The following is a 24,128-nucleotide window of genomic DNA, read 5'->3' on the forward strand; positions in this document are numbered from 1 at the left end:
GGCGTGTCACTACCATGACCAGGGGACCGGTGCGGTGTCACCTCCCACACCCAGGGTGTCACTCCCAGCACCGGCATGGTGATAGCCAATTTTGTCTTCTCACGCCGGGAGGTGTGGGGATGGGGACATCCCTCTATCTATGGCCACATACAGGACTGGACTGGGACCAAAGAACAACCAAAGCATTTTTTTTGTCTTAAATTGGCCTCTCACAACATACAAGCTATTCTCATACATCCTGCTTGATATGGACCAATGGGCTGCCCTCTCTAAACTCTGGACCAGTCCCTAAGAAAAATAGACCAAAAAAAAAAAAAAACAGTACCGGCCCTGGGTACTGTTGGCCCACCAGGAAAATGCCCTGTATGCCAGTTTACCAGTCCAGCTCTGGCCACATACCAGGGGTGCGATTCTCAAAGTGTGAAGTAGCTAGTCTGTTAGCAATGTTGCATAGTAAATACTATAAAAGTTGCTAACTCTTGTGTCTCGAACGTTAGCACACAAAGTAACTACTGCTTGGAGTAATGTGCACTCTGAAGTAGTGGTGACTTTGAAAGTGAGGTGCCTCCTATCCGTATCTGGACAGTGAAGTTGAAGTACAGCTGGAGTAGATCCATTGAGTCCAGACATCACCTCAGCCACCCCAAGTAACACACAGCGCTAGTCTACTTCAGAGTGTGACTCCACCCATTAGCTAAACTTGTAGTACATATTTGACCACAAATGTGTCAATATCTTTTAATCCTGTGGTGCAAAAGCGATGAAAATCAATCGACATGCACACAAAGTGATGATACAGCTGCGAGAGTGTTCAGAACACAAATTCACGTCATGTCATTTGTTCGTGAAAAAAAAACGTCATATCCTTGGAATCTGATGAATCCCACACTAATAATATACTTTTAGCTGTATACCGATTGAATTGCGTCTCATTTCGATGTGTAATTTGTGAAATATTTAGATAAGAAAGTATTGGTTGGCTTACGTGTCAAGTACTTAAATCTTTTTGGCGCGAATTTCATTTCATAGCCTAGGGGTATTTACGCTTGCCTATCAATGGGAAGACGCGAGCTACGCGGGTTCGAAACCAGTGTGCAGCATGTTGACAACAACTCGTGAAATCGTGTTTTGGACCCTACAGTGTAACACATTTTCCCTTGGCTGCACGTGTGTGTTGGTAATGCACAACATAAATTATCTATTTCTGCCAGATATTTCCAAAATTGTGGCACTGCAACCATGTGGATTCGAACCGGTGTGGCTTCTGTTTTCCCATTGGGATGCAAGCGTGAATACCACTAGGCTATGGAATGAAATCCGCGCGTGAATTTCTTAGGGATATTTGACTTCAACAGACGATTTTCTGGGAGTAACCACAACTTTATTGTTCAAATATTTTACAAATTACACCTCGGGATGAAACGAAATCCAATCGGCATGCAGATAATACTGCATTATTGGTGCGGACGGTGTCAGATTGTAATGCCACGGCCGTGTTTTTTCACAAAGAAATTTCAAGGTGTGTTGTGGAGGAAACAGCGGAGTCACGGTGTCGTGACATCCAATCAAATGTGCTGGTGGTGGTTGTACACTATTGCTTTCTACTTCACGCACTGAATTTAGGAGGAAACAGCTGATTCATGACTCAGCAATCATGCTTATCTCTTGTTGCTTCTTTGGTCACGCACTGCAATGCCAAGAAAGTAAGTAGCGGTGTGGACTCAGGAAAGTAGCCGCACTACTTTTGGCTTACTGTGGGAATAGTAAGGTTTCGAGAAATGCACGGATTTCGCCTTGAAGTAAGTAGATAACTACAAAGTACATCTGTAGTTCAAAGCAAACATTGCGGAAACGCACCCCAGTACTGCTAAACCCTCCATACTGTAGGAATACTTTGGAGGATAGCGGGTGGATAGCTGCGTATTAAGCCCAGAAACCAAACCAAAAAGAGATACACACAAAATGGCAATGACAGTTAACATAATTACATAAATTGGTTAGGAATCGTAACAGTATTCACTTGTTTGGTTAATACAATTATTTACTTTTAATGTGAAATTCAAATTACAATGTAGTAATGAGTAAAAAATAAGGATGGTGGGGGGTCGTGAAATTATTCTTAGGTTCAAAAGGGGGTTGCAGCATAAAAAGTTATGTAATGCCATGAATGTAAAGGAAAGTACTAGAGCAGTGGGCCAAAATCTAAATCTGGGACGAAGTCGCGGGCCGAGGTGAATATATATTCAGTTGTAAATAAGTCGAAGATATCACGGATGCACTTGTATGAGCATATGATGCACAATATTTCGTGTTCAAATCATATTACAATACATAAATGTGTATGGGTGCCAACTGTAAAACACATTTGAAACAGAGCTCTCAAGTCTCACGCACTGAGCGTGTGACACACTCTTCAGACTCTCACACTCTCACACGCCACACATGCTTTTTCACACGCCCGTCAATATAACTAGCCAGAGTTAATTTTCCACCTGGCAATTTAGTGGATTTTGCTAAACGTAGAGGAGACTACTTAAGGCCCAGACGGGCATAACACATGCATGACCTTCTACCGATGCATCAACCTACAGGTGTTGTGCGCCAGCTTGCATAACAATGGTGACAGCTCTTTAAAATATAAAATAAACCCATCCACCCCAATATCGCGATCATAAAATGTTCACAATAATATCCCCAGTATATTTACACCCCCAGTACATTAAACATTCATAAACAACACACTTTAAAACCCAAAACAGTAGCTTAAAGCATAACCCACTCCCAGCGTGCTCAGTTTCAGGAAGTAACAGGCACAGCACTGTCGTTGAGCCAATCAGAATAATAGATCGCTATGTTGGTGCGCAGACCTAGTGAAAGAGGGTGGAGTGTCAGCTAAGCGCGCGAACAACTGTCAGATTCGAAACTTTTCTGACTTTCCTGGAGAACGGCACAGCTGTGACAGACGAGGAAATTGGATTGGCCTTCCCAAGACTTCGGACCGGCAGGTAAAAAAATAACGTTACAAATATGTAAGGGTTAACGTTCGGCGAGAAGGTCGCTACCGTGGAATAGCAGCACGACAGAGAAAATCTTTAGACCCCGACGCGGAGCGGAGGGGTCTTGTTCTCTCTGAAGTGCTGCTATTCCACAAAGCGACCGACTCGCCGAAAGTTAACCCGCTTATTATATGGATATACTTAAATGATTCACACATGCGGGGACATTTCTTTAGACCTATGTAATGTTAAGATTGTTGCTGCGCAAAACAAAACAGTGCCGTTGTGGAACACCGCTAGGCAACAGCTAGGTAGGCTAGCCAGGACAACAGGTGTTGTCTATCACAGCAGCTGATTAGAGTGACAAAAGACCGGACCCCCTGCGGAGTGATATGAAACATTCGCTTTAGCCACTGACTTGTATACAAGCCAGTGGCTTTAGCAGTGAACGTCTTGTTGCCATTGACAGCGGTAGCCAGGACAACGGGTGCTGTCTATCACAGCAGCTGATTAGAGTCTTGTTGAAAAGTCGCTTTAGCAGTGAAAAGTCTTGTTGCCATTGACAGCGGTCTGTTATAGACCAACCCGTCCGTTATCGAAAAATAACAGACGTCCGAACGTTGGGGAGCCCCGTTGAAATGAATGGAGCGTTCGACAGATGACGTCACAACCATATAATATATTCCATTAGTTAGGCTGTAGTGTTACTCGTGGTGAGTGACCAGCATTAAGCCTACACATATCCGTTTCAAGTTACCATTAGTTTAGGAATTAGCTATTAAAAACAGGCTATGCTGGCGATGTTTCAGTGTTTGTTTAGTCCTTTAGTCCGTTAAGTACTTTTTCCGAGTATTATAGAGTAGAATGACTTTGGTTTAGTCACCTTTGAGCTGTCATGGACATGTATAGGCATACGTTTTTTCTACACGTTTGTAACAGGCTGTTGTTTATTTAGAATGTCAGGGAAGAAACAGAAGAGCCTTCTTTCCTTCTGGGAAAAGGCTCAGAAACCAAAGGCAGGGGGGCAGATAATGTGATGATGGAAGAAATTGCTACTACATCAGTAGAGATGGCAGAGAAGACTGGCCTATGTCGTCCAGTATTTCACTGAAAATATAATAATTAATGAGGAAATGTCAGTGCCAGCACCCATCTTTTGCATGGGCCTTTGGATTTCTCAAGCTAACTTGGTTGATTTGAAAGGCAATATATAAAATTATTATTATTGTAGAGGTTTAGTCTTGGTGAGACCGCGAGGAAAGTGCTATTTCTTACGCAATAGGCCTACTTCTCCAACTCAAAGTTACTGTTTCCACTGTTAGTGTCCATGTAATTGAAATAAATCCACTCCACAACGTCTTGAAATGATAACGGAAGTTTAGTGTTCTTCTTAATACAGTTGCAAAACGTACATGAACTAACAAAATGTCTCTAATGAAAATAAAAAGGTTTAAAGTCTCTCGGGTAGTTGAAGAGCAACAGGTAAGAAGACTGTTCGCTTCCACGGTTCCTTGCGATCTGAAATGAAAAGCGCGAGAGGCTATGGAAGCCGGCTCGTGAGTCTTAAAGCGACAGTACACATTTTTAATCCGAAACAAAAAGTTATCTTATAAACATGAATTCTTATTCTTTTATCTTTCCAACATAATATTCATCATTTTAATCATGAAATTAACGTATCTATGAAATTACAAATTCAAATGAAATTATTTATTATCTATTTATGCATTTTTAAGCAATTTCTATTTATTTAACTTAAAGTCCACTTTGGCCGCTATAATAATTAATAATAATAATTATTATATGGTTGTGACGTCATCTGTCGAATGCTCCATTCATTTCAACGGGGCTCCCCAACGTTCGCACGTCTGTTATTTTTCGATAACGGACGGGTTGGTCTATAACAGACCGCTGTCAATGGCAACAAGACTTTTCACTGCTAAAGCGACTTTTCAACAAGACTCTCAGCTGCTGTGATAGACAACACCTGTTGTCCTGGCTACCTAGCAGTTAGCGGTGTTCCACAACAGCACTGTTTTGTTTTGCGCAGCAACAATCTTTTGACATTAAAAACTATAATAGACTTCACATTAAATAGGCCTAAAGAAATGTCCCCGCCATGTGTGAATCATTTAAGTATATCCATATAATAAGCGGGTTAACTTTCGGCGAGTCGGTCGCTTTGTGGAATAGCAGCACTTCAGAGAGAACAAGACCCCTCCGCTCCGCGTCGGGGTCTAAAGATTCTCTCTGTCGTGCTGCTATTCCACGGTAGCGACCTTCTCGCCGAACGTTAACCCTTACTTATTATTATTATTATTATTATAATTATAACACACAACATATTTTAGTTTTCTTTACTAGATGAAACAAATGTCATGGGCTGAAGGTTAGGTAACACCAGAGTCATGAATAGGAAAGAGTTGTGTATATCCCATTGGCATACGTGGGCAAGGGGCGGGGTCTATTTTCCGTGTCATGGCTCCTCCCTGTAGACTTCAAGAAGTTCCATATCCGGAAGTGGGCCCCGTAGACTTTCGTTTGACTGTCGACACCTTTCTCGGTAAGTTGATAAATGGGAGAACAAATCGAAATGTTTTGTGTGTTTCAGTATCCGTTGTCTAAAGTATAGCCTTCAATTATGTAATTGCATGTGGTTTGCATGAAAATTGCGATGTCTATGTTAAAGACGAACGCTGTTTAGGAATGAATAACCACTTCTGGTAGCTTAAGTTAGCAAAGCGGCTTGGCTCCGGTCCAACTTCACAAGTGGCTACGTTACAATCCTATACAATGCGCTACTATCTGTATCATAAACGACTGTGTTTTCTACTTCCCACATTCATATAACGCCATATTACCCGTGTACATTCGTGGTTTGATCTTCCCAGCTATTTGAATGCATGTAGCTGCATGTGGTTAGCGTAGCGAGTAAGCATTTACGTGTGGATGTGTTGGCTAGCTACAAAAATTACAATTGAGTCCCGAATATTAAAGTACTGAAGTTGATGACCCCAGGTATTTCAGAAACCGAGAAATATATATTTCTGTTGAGTAAACCATGGATGTTTGCTGAACAGTTGCTGAACAGTTTGCTGAACAGTTTTGAAGTTGGCTAGTCGAACTACTATGCACAGTCCGTAGCCAGATGTGCACCGCATTGACAATGCGCCGTATACCTGTATTTCTCCTTTTAGCTCTGTGAAATCAAATAGTTTCTGATTGATTTGAATGAGTGGTGGATTAATGTCTATTTTTTTTGTCTGCCAGTCTATCACTCCTCTATCACTCATCTGTTTTGTGTGTTTGATTAGGGACTTTGGTTCGGCATACACTGCTGGCTGTACCTATTGTTGTCATTACTACCATGTGGGACACAGTAAGATGCGTAAGATGCCTTGTGAATCTAAGGTAATTATTGTATTGAAATTGACACGACATATATACCAGTATATGTGAATAGTCTGGTACTATATGTTTGTAGTTCATATGTGTAGGTCCAAACTCCATGACAGCTGATGAGGTATTGAAGGCACAACTGTAATATTTATTTCAAAGCAATTGAGGTTCAAGTAATATGTAATGTAGTAATGTAGGGAAGTGTGAAGGCATATTTGGCATTAATTTATAGGCAGGTGTTTAAATGGAACAGAGAAAGTAACCATTGAATTGCATTGTAGGACATTCCTAAATATCAATCATAACCGAATCGTTGCTGAAGAAATCGTTTTTCAAATCAAATCGGCATGAATGCTCTGATTTATACCCCTAGTCATGACTAGAAGAAAATAAAATGTTGTTATTATTACTATGTGATTCTTTACTTCACTGATGACCCCTGAACAGATTGTCAGTGCCCTTCCTAACTTCATGTGTTTCTTTATTTCATTGCTCCAGGTGTGTCATATTCACTCATCATTGACTGATGACCCCTGAACAGATTTCCGGCCCTTCTTCATACAGCTTGTCTTCCACCTTCACAGTCATGGTGTGTATATTGTTATTACAATGTGATTCTTCATTTCATTGCTCGTCTTCATGCAGCTTGCCCCCCTCCCCACATTCACAGCTTGGTGTGTTGTTATTATTACTATGTCATTCTTTACTTCACTGATGACCCCAGAACTTCATGTGTTTCTTTATTTCATTGCTCCAGGTGTGTCATATTCACTCATCATTGACTGATGACCCCTGAACAGATTGTCAGTGCCCTTCCTAACTTCATGTGATTCTTTATTTCATTGCTCCAGGTGTGTCATATTCACTCATCATTGACTGATGACCCCTGAACAGATTGTCAGTGCCCTTCCCAACTTCATGTGTTTCTTTATGTCATTGCTCTTCCTCATACAGCTTGCCCCCACATTCACCGCTTGGTGTGTTGTTATTATTACTATGTGATTCTTTACTTCACTGATGACCCCTGAACAGATTGTCAGTGCCCTTCCCAACTTCATGTGTTTCTTTATTTCATTGCTCTTCCTCATACAGCTTGCCCCCACACTCACAGCTTGGTGTGTATATTATAACAATGTGTTTCTTTATTTCATTGCTCCAGGTGTGTCATGTTCACTCATCATTCACAGATATCCGGCCCTTCTTCATACAGCTTGCCCCCCTCCCCACATTCACAGCTTGGTGTGTTGTTATTATTACTATGTGATTCCTTACTTCACTGATGACCCCTGAACTTCATGTGTTTCTTTATTTCATTGCTCCAGGTGTGTCATATTCACTCATCATTGACTGATGACCCCTGAACAGATTTCCGGCCCTTCTTCATACAGCTTGTCTTCCACCTTCACAGTCATGGTGTGTATATTGTTATTACAATGTGATTCTTCATTTCATTGCTCGTCTTCATACAGCTTGCCCCCCTCCCCACATTCACAGCTTGGTGTGTTGCTATTATTACTATGTGATTCCTCACTTCACTGATGACCCCTGAACTTCATGTGTTTCTTTATTTCATTGCTCCAGGTGTGTCATATTCACTCATCATTGACTGATGACCCCTGAACAGATTGTCAGTGCCCTTCCTAACTTCATGTGATTCTTTATTTCATTGCTCCAGGTGTGTCATATCCACTCATCATTGACTGATGACCCCTGAACAGATTGTCAGTGCCCTTCCCAACTTCATGTGTTTCTTTGTCATTGCTCTTCCTCATACAGCTTGCCCCCACACTCACAGCTTGGTGTGTATATTGTAACAATGTGTTTCTTTATTTCATTGCTCCAGGTGTGTCATATTCACTCATCATTGACAGATATCCGGCCCTTCTTCATACAGCTTGCCCCCTCCCCACATTCACTGCTTGGTGTGTTGTTATTATTACTATGTGATTCTTTACTTCACTGATGACCCCTGAACAGATTGTCAGTGCCCTTCCTAACTTCATGTGTTTCTTTATTTCATTGCTCCAGCTGTGTCATATTCACTCATCATTGACTGATGACCCCTGAACAGATTTCCGGCCCTTCTTCATACACCTTGTCTTCCACCTTCACAGTCATGGTGTGTATATTGTTATTACAATGTGATTCTTCATTTCATTGCTCGTCTTCATACAGCTTGTCTCCCACCTTCATCTGGTTCTTCACTTAATTGCTCCAGGTGTACCATATTCACTGATAATGATATTTGTTGTTCATATACAGCAGCATAGACCCCTTTTACAGTTTTAATTTTCTGTCTATTTCAATGTTACACGTTGAGTATGACCGCTGCATGTCTGTGTTGTTGACAGGCACAACACTCAGGAGTGCTGTGAGTTGCATGACACCTGCAGAGGCTCCATACTACAGACTACTACTACTCGGTACTACAGAAACCGGATCACTTGACAAGCCTGTGTCCTGTTTTGGCCTTCCACACTCTGTAGGATTGCATAGGCTCCATTTCTTCTCCCACATCACCATTCCAAAACAACTCCAGATGTTTCGTTTGTATTATGGCCAGTTTCTTTACATCTGTTACACTACCTGTGTTTTGCACCCAAAACTGGACTGCTCTATCTGTTTCTTGTTTTTTATCATTATCACTTGCATTGCTGTAAATATGTTCCATTAGCTCAGTTTTGCAACTATGAAGTGTACAGTTTTGTTGTTGTATTACTGTTACGCTGAGCAAAAAGAAACCTCAAACCTTACTCTTAGGCCTATGTGAATTCTTCATGCGTGTCGTGCTCTGTCAACAGTTTGATGCTTACAAAGCATTCCAAGTGTCTGTATGATGTTCTACCATTATGCTATGCCTTCACACAGTTAATAACAAAAGGTATACAGTATTAAAAATGCATATTCACACTAGGTTATTGTCTAACTTGGCACCATAGCAGTGAGCATCCAGTGTATTTCTGTGTTCAAAACATACATAAATACATTTAAAAAAATTTTTTAATTGACCCACTCAAGTACTGGTTATACAGTTGTTGTCTTTTTTTAATTATAATTTATTTAGTCCACATGACAGATCCATGGCCCTGCTCCATGCCACTGATTCAGAGTCGTGTGTAGGGACTACACGTCTCTGCCCTGATCCTCTTCACTCTGCCTGCATGCAACGATGCATGTTTTTGGCAGGTCTGATGCAGCCTCATAAAGGCTAAAGCTGGCCTGCGTCTCACTGCTAGAGATCTATAGACATACAAGTGTATGTGATTAGTTTTTAACGAATTAATATTTGTAGTGTAAATAATGAACACAACGCTTTTGCGATTACAGTCAAAAGCTACCAAGAAAGTTAGCATCTCATAGGTAAGTGGCGGGCTCCTGGCTAAGCTAATGGTGATTTCCCTCAAAACGTGATAAAAACACACCAGTTCTACGACAGTAGCGTGTAAACAACACAGTATTTTATATCACCTAGATGTACTAGACGAATTACCTAAAAAAATGGGATGGATCCCGTTTGTGTGCATATTTATTCAATGCTTACCGTAGAAAGGCTTATTCTGCTCAGTAGAAGTCAATGACGGCTCTCTGTTTGTTTAGAACTTTAGCGTGTCTACACATGACAGCCACTAGGTGACTTTCCCGCCGAGATTAAAGGTAGGCGTAACTCTGTTTATCAATGGCTCTGAGTAACACCCCCACCCCCCCCCCACCCCACCCCCGCTCCACACCCAATCTCACTCCCAACAAACTTCAAAACTTGAGAGCCCTGTTTGAAATGATCACACGGGCCAAATGAAGGGACTCGGCCCAGGGCTGGACTGGCCATCTGGCGTACCGGGCAATGCCCGGTGGGCCCTCGTGCGTCTCGGGCCCTCCCAGGGCCCGAAATAATAATACAAATATATATCAATTATTTTTTATTGTCTGCACCCGTAAAAAATGACACATCGGCGCCCATTGGATGCTTCTTCTGATGCACATTGGGCTAGTCCAATGAAACACTTCGGTTCTCTAAGGCCCGCCCCTCCCTACAGACCCCCACTTGACAAAACTAATCATCACCTCAATAGTAGTTGACGACCACCTGGCTTAAAACTCTGACGCAAAATGGAGAAAGAAGACTGGCTACATGACAAGCGCAAGAAAAGATAACGCATACCCTAAATTGGACGCGGCAAAATGTGCTAAAATCACTGACAAGTTGTTTAAAACTAAAAACATAAGCTCGAGCTAATGTGGTTCGGCCCGTCGGAGATGGGGATTGGGGAACCACTGCTGGATGGCTCGATAGGTTGGGACACTGGGGCCGCGAGCGGACAGGTGTGTAGTGATATTGAATGTATCATGCGCGCATGCGCAGGGTGTTGAGTTTCTACTACGAGATAAAGACACTGAACGTACGTCCTGTCTCCGGTCCATTTATTATACTTTATGAAGTACACAGTACAACACATGGTGTCAGAACTTGACGACCCGTCTCTATGAAGAAAGAAGCTTAAAAAAGCAACGGAGAGAAGTTTCCTTCCAGTTGGGCTACGCGAGGAAAAAGAAGTTTTGGGGTTCTCTCGAGCTGAACTAGCCAACGCGTTCCAAGGTAGCCACAACCTGACGAAGACGTCGGAAGGTAAAACAAAATGGATTCTTTGTTTTCGATAAGCCCGCCAGAGGCATTTGATTTCAATGATTTCGCCGGATGGCCGAATTGGATCAGACGTTTTGAAAGATTCCGTATAGCTGCCGGTCTCGATAAAAAGGACCAAGAGTATCAAGTGAATTCGCTCATTTACACTATGGGAGACTCGGCTGATGATGTGCTTAACACTTTAACGCTGGAAGAAGCGGACAAGAAAGAATACCAGAAAGTAAGAGACGCTTTTGAAAAGCATTTCATCTGTAAACATAACGTGATATACGAGAGGGCTAAGTTTAACAAACGGTGCCAGGAGCCTGGTGAAACTGCCGAGGCGTTTATCACGGCAGTCCACAAGCTAGCTGACCATTGCCAGTATGGAGACCTCAAAGAGGAGATGATCAGAGACCGCCTCGTCGTAGGCATTAAAGATCACGCGCTCTCAGAGAGGCTACAGCTCGACTCAAAGTTGACGCTTACAAAAGCAATAACTAAAATTCGTCAAAATGAGGAAATTAAAAAGCAACAACCCATACTGAGACAAACTAGCACGGATGGTGCAGAAGGAGCAAATATGGATGCTGTGAGATTCAAGCACAAACAAAAATCTGGTCAACAAGGAAACAAAACAAATCATAGACCAGTGCAAACAAATGCAAAAGACAAATGTGGCAGGTGTGGAAAATTTCATGGAAATGCATTCAAAGATTGTCCTGCTCGCAATGCAGACTGCAAGAAATGTCAGAAAAAGGGGCATTTTGCTGCTTTATGTAAAAGTAAAATGAGAGTGGAGGAAATTCAGCAGAGTGACATGAGTGAACGTGTGGAAACTTTGTTTTTGGGCACAGTGACTACTGCTGCACCTAGCACAGTGTGGAAAAAAGTCAATTGGAGTAAATGGCCAGCAGGTGGTGTTCAAACTCGACACCGGCGCTGCAGTTACAGCCATCCCAAAACACATGTACTCTGCAAAACTGCATGGGAAACTTTCACCTCCAAACAAAAGACTGTGTGGACCAAGCAATACTCCCATTACAGTAGAGGGACACTTCACTGCCAACATGAGCTACAAGGGCTCTGTTGTGAAGCAGCAGGTGTATGTTGTTCCAGGTCTAGCTACTCCACTCCTTGGCTTGCCAGCCATACAGGACCTCAGCTTGCTTACTCAAGTGGACGCCATTGCAACAGAGAGTGCATTCACGAAGCAATATCCCAAAGTGTTCACTGGTTTAGGGAAGCTAGAGGGAGAATACAAGATTAAATTGAAAGAGAACGCCACACCATTTGCCCTCGCGGTGCCACGCCGCGTGCCTCTACCATTAAGAGGGAAAGTTCAAGAGGAGCTGAATAGGATGGAGGCAATGGGGGTCATTTCGCCCATCGAAGAAGCAACTGAATGGTGCTCAGGAATGGTTGTAGTACCAAAGCCAAACGGAAAAATCCGTATATGTGTCGACCTCACCCGCCTAAATGAGGATGTATGCAGGGAAAGACACATCCTCCCAGCAGTCGATGAGACGCTCGCGAAACTAGCTGGAGCTAGAATTTTTTCAAAGCTAGATGCCACTGCAGGTTTTTGGCAAATCCCTCTGCACAGAGAATCGGCCCCACTCACCACCTTTATCACGCCATTTGGCCGTTTTTGCTTCAACCGACTTCCTTTTGGAATATCCTCAGCGCCCGAGCATTTCCAGAAGCGCTTGACGCAGATGCTGGGTGGCCTGGATGGAACGGTTTGTCACGCGGATGACATTTTGGTGTTTGGCGCCACACCACAGGAACATGATGAAAGGCTGCATCGAGTGCTGCAACGCCTACAGCAGAGAGGCCTCACCCTGAACGACAAGTGCGAGTTTGCAATGACTGAGGTGAAATTCCTCGGTCATATCGTCAGCGGAGAGGGAATACGGCCGGACCCCGACAAGATCAGGGCCATTGTAGCCATGCCACCACCCAAGGATGTGGCAGATGTCAAAAGATTCATGGGCATGGTGAATTACGTGGGAAAGTTTTCCCCAAACATTGCAGAGCTCACCGGACCAATCAGGGACCTCCTGAAAGCTGATAACATGTGGACATGGGGGCCAGCGCAACAGACAGCCTTCGCTAAGGTGAAAGAAGAGCTCAGCTCATCGGCTGTACTTGCCCCATACAGCACTGACAAGCCAACGAGAGTGTCAGCAGACGCATCGTCCTATGGACTGGGCGGTGTTTTGTCACAACTTCAAGCATCAGGAGAGTGGAGGCCAGTGGCCTTTATTTCCCGAAGTATGACTGAAACTGAGCGTAGATACGCCCAAATTGAAAAAGAGGCCCTGGCCATCACATGGGCATGTGAAAGGTTTCAAACCTACCTCCTGGGCCTGCACTTCCAGATCCGAACAGACCACAAACCCCTGTTGAGTCTCCTCAGCACAAGAGCACTTGATGACATTCCCCCTCGTGTGCTGCGATTCAGATTGAGACTGCTGCGGTTCACATACAACATTGTGCACATTCCGGGCAAAAATCTCATCGCAGCAGATGCTCTTTCAAGAGCCCCCCTTCAAGATGCAGTGAGAGAGGAGGATCTCGTGCTCCAGAGTGACGTGAGAGCTCACATCAATGAAATCATTCAGCAACTGCCCGCATCGCCAGAGAAACTGATCCAGATTAGGCGAGCACAAGAAGAGGATCCAGTGTGTGCGCAGCTGTCTTCTCTCATCCGCACAGGTTGGGACAGACTGAGCTCAGCCCCACAGCTGAAGTCCTACTGGCAGTACAGAAATGACCTGTTAATGGCTGATGGTCTCCTGATGAAGGAAAAAAGAATTGTGATTCCAGCAAGCATGCAAAAGAGCATTTTGGAGACGCTTCATCAGGGCCACCAAGGAATGGTGAAGTGTATGGCGAGAGCTCAAGAAGCAGTATGGTGGCCAGGTCTGACAAGTCAGATAAAAGAAAGAGTACGCAACTGTGATGTTTGTGTCAAGGAAAGTCACAATGCACCAGAACCTCTCCTGACCACACCCTTGCCATCACGCCCGTGGCAAAAGCTAGCCGCCGACCTGTTTGAATGGAAGAAGGGTCACTACTTAGTGGTCATTGACTACTACTCCCGATTCATTGAGGTCGCTAACCTCACAAGCACCCTGGCGTCAGCTGTCATTCAGAAAATGAAAGCCATCTTCAGCCGTCATGGAGTGCCTGACACTCTCATCAGCGACAACGGCCCACAGTTTTCAGCAACAGAGTTTGCTGAGTTTGCTAAAGATTACAGCTTCCAGCATCTGACCAGTAGCCCCCGTTACCCCCAAAGCAACGGGGAAGCAGAACGTGCTGTTCGAACGGTGAAAGCCCTGTTGCAAAAGAATGAGGACCCTCACAAAGCACTAATGGCATACAGAGCGACCCCTCTCGCTCATGGGGCATCGCCTGCACAGCTCCTAATGGGGCGTAACATTCAGACACCTCTCCCAGTGTGTCCAAGCACCCTCACACCAGCATGGCCAGACCTGAAAGCTTTCGAGTTGAAAGACAAGGAGCTTAAGAGAAAACAGGCTGAGGGATACAACACCCGACACAGAGCGAAGGAGAAGGAACCGCTCCAGCCAGGCCAGAGAGTCTGGATAAAGAACATACCACGCACTGGAGTAGTTTCCGGATCAGCAGCGACGCCGAGGTCATACGTCGTTGACACTTCGAATGGCAGTCTCAGAAGAAACCGCTCTCATTTGAGAGTTGTGCCTTCGCCATCGACCACTCCAGATCCAGGGATACGCACCAGAGTGGGCAGAGCGGTCAAGCCCATCCAAAGACTGAACTTGTAGAAAAGTGTTGTGTGTATACACGGAGCAGAATAAACCTCCATACCACAACAGAGAGGACCAGGTAGTCCACCCTGCCTCTCAGTTAGGTTCTTTTGTGTTATGAGTTTAAATGTTGCAGTATTGTTTTCGAAAAAAAAAAAAAAGAGGAGAGAAGAATGAGATGGATAATGAGATGCAGAATATTAACATTCAGAGTTTATTTTGAAGAGTTATGTTAAGTCTGAAGTTAATGTAACTATAGCACCCCCTACCTGAGTTAAGTAAGATCTGCAGTAAGTAAATAATAGTATCTGCTTGAAAAGATATAATTCTTGATTTTGTAAACAGCTTTAAAGCATTGGATTAAAAGGGGGAGATGTAGTGATATTGAATGTATCATGCGCGCATGCGCAGTGTGTTGAGTTTCTACTACCAGATAAAGACACTGAACGTACGTCCTGTCTCCGGTCCATTTATTATACTTTATGAAGTACACAGTACAACACAAGGTGGTGCTGGATAATGAAGAGGAGGAGGAGGTGTAGGTGTAGGAGAGGGTTCGAGCAGGGGAAGAAAAGACAAGGAGACGGGAGACGAGACGTGACTCAGGGATATTGAGGTTAGTCTTCACCCCAGCACACCCTCTAGCTAGCTAATGCAGTGTAGCCAAGTTTGGCTACCCCTATTACCCATACCGTCTGGTGATGGCTATGCGCTGCTTGTTTCGTTTCCCTTGACTGAGACCAAGTTGTCATCCTGACTTAATCAAATCTCTCGCAAACATGTACTCATTTTGACGCCTTTCCCTGCCCTTGTCTTGTAATGGTGTAATGCCAGCATAGAAATCTTTCATTTGTCTTGTCACAACATTAGTTGTATTAGTTATGCATCGTGCCCTGTCCTCTATTCTAGATCTAGCTGGCTTCTGCGTTTTTCCGCATGAAACTTAAGTTGTCGTCCCTCTTCACTCGCTCAAATCAGTAACAAATATGTAGTTTTATTTTCATGAACTTCTTGTAGCCATTTCTTTTAATGTGTCGGCTGTCACAGTGTACTGTGTCTTGTAATTGCATGTTAATTACGGCGCAATGGTGCATCCCCGCCCTTTCCCTTCCTCAAGTCCTACAATATCTTTTTTACTCTTCTGCTTGTCGCCGTGTTGTGCAACTACGATTTTCGTGTTGTGCAACTACGATCAAAATGCATTTTTGTAATCTTTCCCCTAATGTCATGTCACGTCATTATCAAGACACCTGGTTTTATCTTGACTATTATCTGCCTCTGATGGATAAGTAAGACGCCGACCAGCCGTACAATTGTTATAGGGAATCGCTACGCGCTCTGACCTGCTGTGAACGCTCTAGCTATGTGTGTTGTTGTTGGTATTGCAGTGTGTAGGCTATGCTGGAGGTCTAAGCGATACCACTTGTTTTTGCTGTGGTGAAAAAATGGCGAGTGTCCGGAAAAAAACCCGCTTGTCAGTCGTGTGTGTGTGTGTGTGTGTGTGTGTGTGTGTGTGTGTGTGTGTGTGTGTGTGTTAGTGAAATATTGCTTTGAAAGTCCACCTGGGAAACTCCCATTGTGACACTCCACTCTTAATGTGTTTGGGTCTGTGGGACCCATTTTCAGTTTTTGCTTAAGGAAAATGGTATGGATACTTTTTTAATATTGAGATTCACTGGTCAGGGCGCATAATCAGGAAAATAAAGTTAGTTGTCCTCCTCTCTCTATCTCCTACCCTCGAACATAGGCTACTCAGAACTTCAGAAGCAGTATGAAGGGAACATGGTGCACAGCAGTTTTTTTCTTCCTTTCAGCCCAGGTCCAGTGGGCAAGAATATCTTCTGTGTAACAAAAACATGACTACCATATAAAGGCCTATACATTATACATACATTATATGTCTGTATATATACGCCGAGACAATGTCATCATATAGGCCTACTGATACCGATATACCGATAGAGGCACTGGGCCCTCAGGAGTCAAAAATTGCCCGGGCCCTTTTCAGATCCCAGTCCAGCCCTGACTCGGCCTGAGTTTGACATCCCTGCCCTAGAGCAGTGTTTCTCAACAGGGGTGCCGGGGCACCCTGGGGTGCCGCAGGCCCCCTTCAGGGGTGCCACGGAAACATGGCTGATAAATAAATTATGTAATATAATACATATTTGTCTAAATTGATAAGTTAATGTTAGTCAGTAGAATCTTTCATCTGCCATTTACGCACAATAAAGTAAATATAGGGCGCCCCAGTCAGCTGCAACTGCAAACGTAGGCCGTGTGACGTCTCCAAATGTGTTACTTTTCTAAGCTTGTGCGGTATCGAATGCGATGCCATGTTACGGCCTTTTGGTTTGGGGTGCCTTGAAATTTTTCATGAATTGAAAGGGTGCCTCGCCTAAAAAAAGGTTGAGAAACACTGCCCTGGAGTATAGGAAAAGACCATTCACATCCACTGCACCCAGCCCTTTGCACCTCACTTGAGCTAAATGCTTTAATGTTGGTAGCCTATAGTATGATAGAGGACAACTCTGACAATGAATAATGAATCATCTCAATGCATATCAGAAGCATCTCAGTGGTAGCTTCAGTATGTCTGAGAGGCTGTGCCTGCAAGAGTACACCTTTCTCCCACTCCCTATTCCTGGTACAAGGAAGTGATTTAACGGGCCCCCAAGATAAATTCACCTTGGAACCACCCCCTACGCCCCCATCCCCACCAAATTCCTAAATCGGCCCCGGCCTCCACTCTCCAATCCCTTGTTTTCACTCCTCTGCCCTTGCTCATATCCTCCTCTCCCCTCAGCTCTGCCACAATGTTCTCCTCTGTCCTCTTCCAAGTATCTCCACTGCCACTGCTGGCGCGGGTGTGTTTGCCCATGTCCACCGAGCCCCTCTCTACACAGTAAATTCTGCAGTGCCCATTTAACACTTAGAGAGTTGATTTGACATCATTTGGACTCAAATGAACTCTCTAAGTGTTGAATTAACACCACAACATTTACTGTGTACTCTCCCCTACTCTCCTTCTACTGCACCATCTTGTCCCACCTTGCTCCTCTAGCTTGCATCTCATGTTTACTACTTTCTCCCCTCTGATGGTGATGATGATGATGGTGGTGGTGGTAGTGATGGTCTTTTTATCTTTTTAACTTTTTAACTTACTTATTTATTATTGTCCTAGCACCCTCTCCTCCTTTTTATGAAGCTGCTAATGCACTTTTTACAAATGCACTTTCACTTTTACTAATGTACTTGTTGTTTTTGACTGAGACATTTCTATTTTCCTTAACATCTGTTTTCTATCTACATATACTTTTTAACCTCCTGGTCCTGTGTTGTTGTATGTATACTGTCTACTGTCTGTCTTTGCACAATCTGTATGTTACTGCTGCAACAAATGAATTTCCCCATGTCGGGATAATTAAAGGCATACTTACTTACTTGCATACTTACTTACTTACTACCCCACCCTCCTCTCTCTGCTTGCTCTCCCCTGCCTCTCCTCTCCTCTCTCCCGTACCCACCCTCCTCTCTCCCCTTGCCTCCTCTCCTCTCCTCTCTCCTCTACCCCACCCTCCTCTCATCCCTTGCTCTACCCTGCCTCGCCTCTCATCTCTCCCCTCCCCTCTCCTCTCTCTTCTCCTCCCCCTCCAGGCTTGTGTTTGTCCATGTCCTCTCTGGCAGGGAGGTGTGAGAATAATGGGTCGTCTTGCTTGTCTGCAGAGATCCTGGGCTTGTTTCTCTCTCTCTCTCTCTCTCTCTCTCTCTCTCTCTCTCTCTCTCTCTCTCTCTCTCTCTCTCTCTCTCTCTCTCTCACACACAGACAGACAGACAGACAGACAGACAGACAGACAGACAGACAGACAGACAGACACACACACACACACACACACACACACACACACACACACACACACACACACACACACACACACACACACTTACTTCAGTGTGATAGCGTGTAAGCATGTGTGTGTGTGAGTTTTTGTGTGTTCGAAGAACTATCTCTCTTTCTCCCTCTCTTCCTCTCTCTCTCTCTACAGGTGTGTTTGCCTGTCCTCTCCCCGGTCCAGGCCTCTCAGTGCCCCTGTGGCTTGACACTTGCCTTGGGAAACATTTGTTTAGCCAAGTCCCGTTCCTGCTGCTGTTTGCCTGTTGGGTCGGGGGAGCTGCGTCCACTCAGTCCTCCCTCCCTCCTCCTCCTCACCCTCCTCTTCCCCTCCTCCTCCTCTTCACCTCCCTCGTCTTCAGTCCGCTCCTCACCCCCCTCCTCCTCATCCTCCTTCTTCTCCTCCTATTTGGTAAGAACACCACCAGAGACAAGCTGAGATTACACTCATATGACACAGACACATGTTCTCCACCCTTCCTCCACCTCCTTCTCCAACCCCTCTTCTTCACCCTCCTTGTCTACCTCCTAGTCCTCTTCCTCCTGTTTGGTAAAGGGCACAGTCAGAAACAGGTAGGCATATGGACAGAACGCTACGTCTACTCACTACTGTACATCCTGCTCTCCTCCTCTTCCCCCCCCCCCCCATCATCGTCCTCTCCCTCTTCCTCCTCCTCTGCCTTATCTTTCTCCTGCTCTTTCTCCTCCTCTCCTCCTCATCCTACTATTCCTCCTCTCTCCTTCATCCTTTCCTCCACCACCTCCTCCTTGTCTTCCTCCTCCTCACCCTCTGTGGGTATCTGCCTTCATCTTCCTCCTCTTCTCACCTCTCCCTGCTCCTCCTCTTGCTGTTTGGTTGTCTGAGGAGCAAAGCCAGAGACAGGCACAGTCACTCAGGCAGACCAGGCTCCCTCCTTCCTCCATTCTCCTCCTTTCCTTTTCCTCCCTTTCATCCTTTCCCTCTCCCTCCCTCCCTCACTCCCTCCCTCCTGTTCTCCCTTCTTGTCCTCCCTTCTTGTACTCTTTTGGTTGTCTGGCCACCACTACCTCTTTGTCACCCACTAGTCTTCATCTTCTACATCCTCATCTTCATCCTCTCCTCCTCCTTCTTCTCCTCCTCCTCATCCTCATTTTCCTCACCTTCATCCTCCACCTCCTGTTTGGTTGTCTGAGGTGCGCAGCCAGAGACAGACATGCAGACACCCAGAGAATGCCGCAAAATTCCCAGCAGCATGTTTGTCGGGCCCATTTTCGGGAAGTCTGGTGGACTAGCTGACTGGCTGGCTGACCTTTGCATGCTGTAAACTTGTTTGCGCCAGAGAGAGGCGATAGAACTTTTGCAGAGGGGGGCTTAACTTGGGCTACTGGTCTGTCATCCTAATGCTACATGATGACTGACCTTGGACTCTTAAGTGACGAGTTTGTTTCTGGTACATGCTTGTATGTAATAGGGTGGAATTGAGTTAAAATCAATCAATCAATCCAGAAAATATATATAGCACATTATCATACATAAATATCATTCCATGTGCTTACAGTATTTCTCAATTGGTTTTGTACATTTCTCAAATCTCTCTCGCAATTTTCAAAACACAGTATTCATTCTCAAAACAGCTTTAACAAATGGCAAAACACCATGGATGACCTGCAAAACCAAGTCTCTTCCTCAAAATCAGACCAAGTTTTTGTGTCAATGAACGCATCAGTGCCAGCAGAATGGTTAGTCATTGTGTCATAGTGTATGGACAAGTTAGTCAAATCGATTAGTCATGTTGTCAATTGACTAGTACACTCTTGAGGATGTTTTCTGAAGCGAAATGTTGTTTAGAATGAATGGAAAATGTTGTAAATTCGACTTTATATTACATTGATCAGGTAAGATTGTACTCTATACATTTAGAGTATGACATATTTATTGAAAGGTTTTCTCATTGCAAAATCAAAAAAATTGTCAACTCTGATTGAGGTGTCAAAGTGTGCCCTCTACTACCCCTATTTACTTGTCTTGCAGGCCCATGTGAAAAAAATATAGAACTGTAAAGCAAAATAAATGTGAAACAATTCACTGATACTGTATAAAGTGCACTTACTGTTTTGTGAAATTCTAGAGAAATATTGTAATTTAGCTTGGAGCGTAATTATAAAGGGCACATGAGGCATAGAGAAATATAATGCAGTACAGTGCTTATTGTTGTATTGCATGCTTGTTTCCTCTTTCCCTTCTACTGCTTTTGATTAGAGAGAGTCAATATTTACCTGTGAGCAATTCACCAATTCAGATCACATTTATAGACACAAATCCAATGGAAATTATACAGTGCTTAACACATTATGGCAGCTTGGTAAATCATTTTGCATGTCAAGACTTATACTATGACATAGGGCCTAAATGTTTTGGGGTTTGAGATAGTTTTGTGTATTCAGTGACAATGCTTTTTGAGTGATATGACAAAAGCAATTGCTAATGTACAAAAAAGCTGAGAATTGTACACAACCATCTGCATGATGATGAAAGCATTTGCTAAATGCTGAAAACTATGAGAAACGTATTTTACCATGTGCACAGATAACAGCAGGAAGTCACAATTGAACAAGACATTTTGAGAATGATTATTCTGTTGTGAGAAATGTACAAAACCAATCAAGAAATATTGTAATAAAGCCTTTCCATAGGTTGTGCTGCCTCATTCTGCCTTTCCATTTCCTAAATTACACAAGACAAACAGGACATCCTTAGAAATGTTCTTTCATTCTCAGTAAATCTGTTCAAGGCAAAGTCCATACCTTCACAACAGTCTGCCGATGATACGGCCTCAAACCTTCAGTCTGTGTATAGTGAGTTGCAACATGGTGTGGTGTGCTGTGCGTGTGAGCTGTGAAATATGCGTTGTGCTGTGAATATATTCCTAATGATGTGTTAGTTCTCAAAGGGAGTCTCTGTCCAGCGTGGCTCACACCCGATAACACTGCGCACCCGGGTGCAGACACACTTTGTCTGCTGGGTGCAAACTGGCCTACGACTTCAGTAATGTGATCTCCAGCCGCACTCCGTTTACTCACAGCACTGTGTAGCAACTAGCGGGCCCATACAAAGCCTATGGAGTACTCTTTGTAGACCCATACAAACAATATGAACTACGCTTTGTAGTCGGTAGTCCATTACATTACTTTGTTTTTTCATTACATTTAGCAGACGCTTTTACCCAAAGCCACTTACAAACAAGGTCTGTGGCAGGAACTAGGTATATCAAAATGCATGGACCCCCAAAAAAGATGATGAACACATAACCAGATAGTGCCCTCGTTTACATGGGCTGTTTACAGTAATTCAGCATTAACTCAATTTATTTCTGATTCTGCTTTGAAAGCATTGTGTAAACACTTCACAATTCAGAATTATGCTTTATTCTATTGTAAATTCCGAATAACTTCATTCCTCTGTCATACGTTAATTCCGCTTTACGCAAGAACAATTCTGTCCAAATTTGAGCGTTGCTATGCTTTCTGATCCCCAGACATTTATTCGGAATGAAATGAAAGTGCTTCATGTAAACTCAAGGGAAAATCATTTTAATTCTGAACTATGTACAAACTGTAATTCCAAACTATTTATTTGGAACTAAAACCATCATGTAAACGTGGCTTCTGACAGACATAAATACACTCTACAAACGTATCCTTCTGCAACATTACTGATCATGGCTCTGCTCCTTAGAAGAAAATAATAGTGACTGCTGTCAACGGGACAAAAAAATAATTTGGATCTATTTTGCTGTTTATTATATGACTGACTATTGTTTGGTACGGGCTTTTGCCTCTGGCTTTTCTGATCTGTCGATAGATAGATAGATAGATAGATAGATAGATAGATAGATAGATAGATAGATAGATAGATAGATAGATAGATAGATAGATAGATAGATAGATAGATAGATAGATAGATAGATAGATAGATAGATAGATAGATAGGCAAAGCCAAAAGAGGAAGACAGGGGAAGGGAAGACAGTCTTCCAGTAGGGGATAGAAAGAGAAGGCAGAGGCTGTCAGACAGGGTATGGCTGCATCTATTTCTTGCCGTCTGCGTTTCTGCCTGACTCAGTAGATGTCTATTTTGTCTTTGTTTTTGTTTTGCCATTTGTTTGTGAGAGACGCTATGTACTTTAATAAAGTACAGACTCTCTTTTCCGTCGTATCAGGCCACAGACTAGCCTGGCGATATAAATGAAATATTTAATTGCCCATAGTGGTATTAAATAGGTGTGAGATTCTACACACCCGTGAGATGTTATGACTCGGCCAGCGCTCATAGAAACCAAACAGACTTGGCTGGACAAATACGCGGACCATGATATTAGTTTCTGTCCTGCTGGAATCATTGCAATTTCACTCTCAGACTTTCTACCCAAGCCACTGCCATTTTATCTACATAGATATCTATACAAATCATTGTGATTTCACACATAGAATCTTATACAAATCATTGCTATTTTACTTATGGACATCTGACCAAACCATAGGGTTAGACTTTCACATCAAATTGTCCCTGATTAATTTTGTGCTCACATTAACATGCCCAGACAACAAGCCTTTGAATGGCAGGAGCTTATCATATCTGAAAGAAAAACAAATGCAGCGTTCCAACAGAATGTTGGAATTGGGTCCACAATACAATCTATGCATTGGAGTGGGGGGGCTTTCAGAGGGCTTTCAGATGGCCCCGCCAAAGCTGTGATCGGCCCTGACAGGACCCATTGGACTTTGGCATCCCACTAACAAAGTGTTTGGGTGACAGGACCCGAGAGAACAACACTCAAAGAGCTTTGGCACCCTAATGAGAGACGCGACCTCGCCACAATAAATAAATAAACAGCCTCTTCGGGATGATCTTACGATGTAGTTGTCAGGTGATAATTGTCCTTAAATTATTCCCTCTCGATGCGTCTAGGGAGCAAAGGAAGGTTCTTCCATATTTTTTTTATGGATTTGTGAGTAGTGGTTTGTCCCTTTCCAAGTGTTATGTGTCTTTATATCCCTCTCCAAATATGTGACTGCTGAATGAGTATGATGGCATGGTAAGCAATGTAGAGGGTTTCAGTTGAAAACTAGAGGGCTGTACATTAGAGGTGAGGGAACAAAAACACTTTTACCAGCAGTAACAACAAAACTACCCCAGCAAAAGGGGTCAAAACATTTGGGGTCCAGGATTTGGGCCCCACATGGAGCGAGGGCCCAACCTTGTTGGTGCTCCAATAGCAGTGGCCTCACTAAGATAGATTGGTGCACTACACACACACGCACACACACACACACACACACACACACACACACACACACACACACACACACACACACACACACACACACACACACACACACACACACACACACACACACACACACACACACACACACACACACACAC

At 43.7% G+C, this 24,128-nt stretch overlaps 1 protein-coding gene and 1 long non-coding RNA gene across 3 annotated transcripts in view; one reads left to right on the forward strand and one right to left on the reverse strand.

The window, feature by feature from the left end:
- The window catches only part of si:ch211-130h14.4 (uncharacterized), a 60,642-nt gene that overhangs the window by 3,171 nt on the left and 33,343 nt on the right, over positions 1 to 24,128 (reverse strand). The gene's annotated exons all lie outside the window — the stretch shown is intronic.
- LOC134441776 (uncharacterized) lies at positions 5,514 to 9,308 on the forward strand. 2 transcript variants are annotated; one of them, XR_010033195.1, is made up of 3 exons: positions 5,514 to 5,559; positions 8,424 to 8,514; positions 8,747 to 9,308. It is a non-coding gene; the product is annotated as an uncharacterized LOC134441776 (long non-coding RNA). The 2 variants fall into 2 exon arrangements; XR_010033194.1 differs by lacking the exon at positions 5,514 to 5,559 and adding an exon at positions 7,304 to 7,808.

Source organism: Engraulis encrasicolus, chromosome 24, assembly GCF_034702125.1.
Source record: "Engraulis encrasicolus isolate BLACKSEA-1 chromosome 24, IST_EnEncr_1.0, whole genome shotgun sequence".
In the NCBI taxonomy this organism is placed as follows: Eukaryota; Metazoa; Chordata; class Actinopteri; order Clupeiformes; family Engraulidae; genus Engraulis; species Engraulis encrasicolus.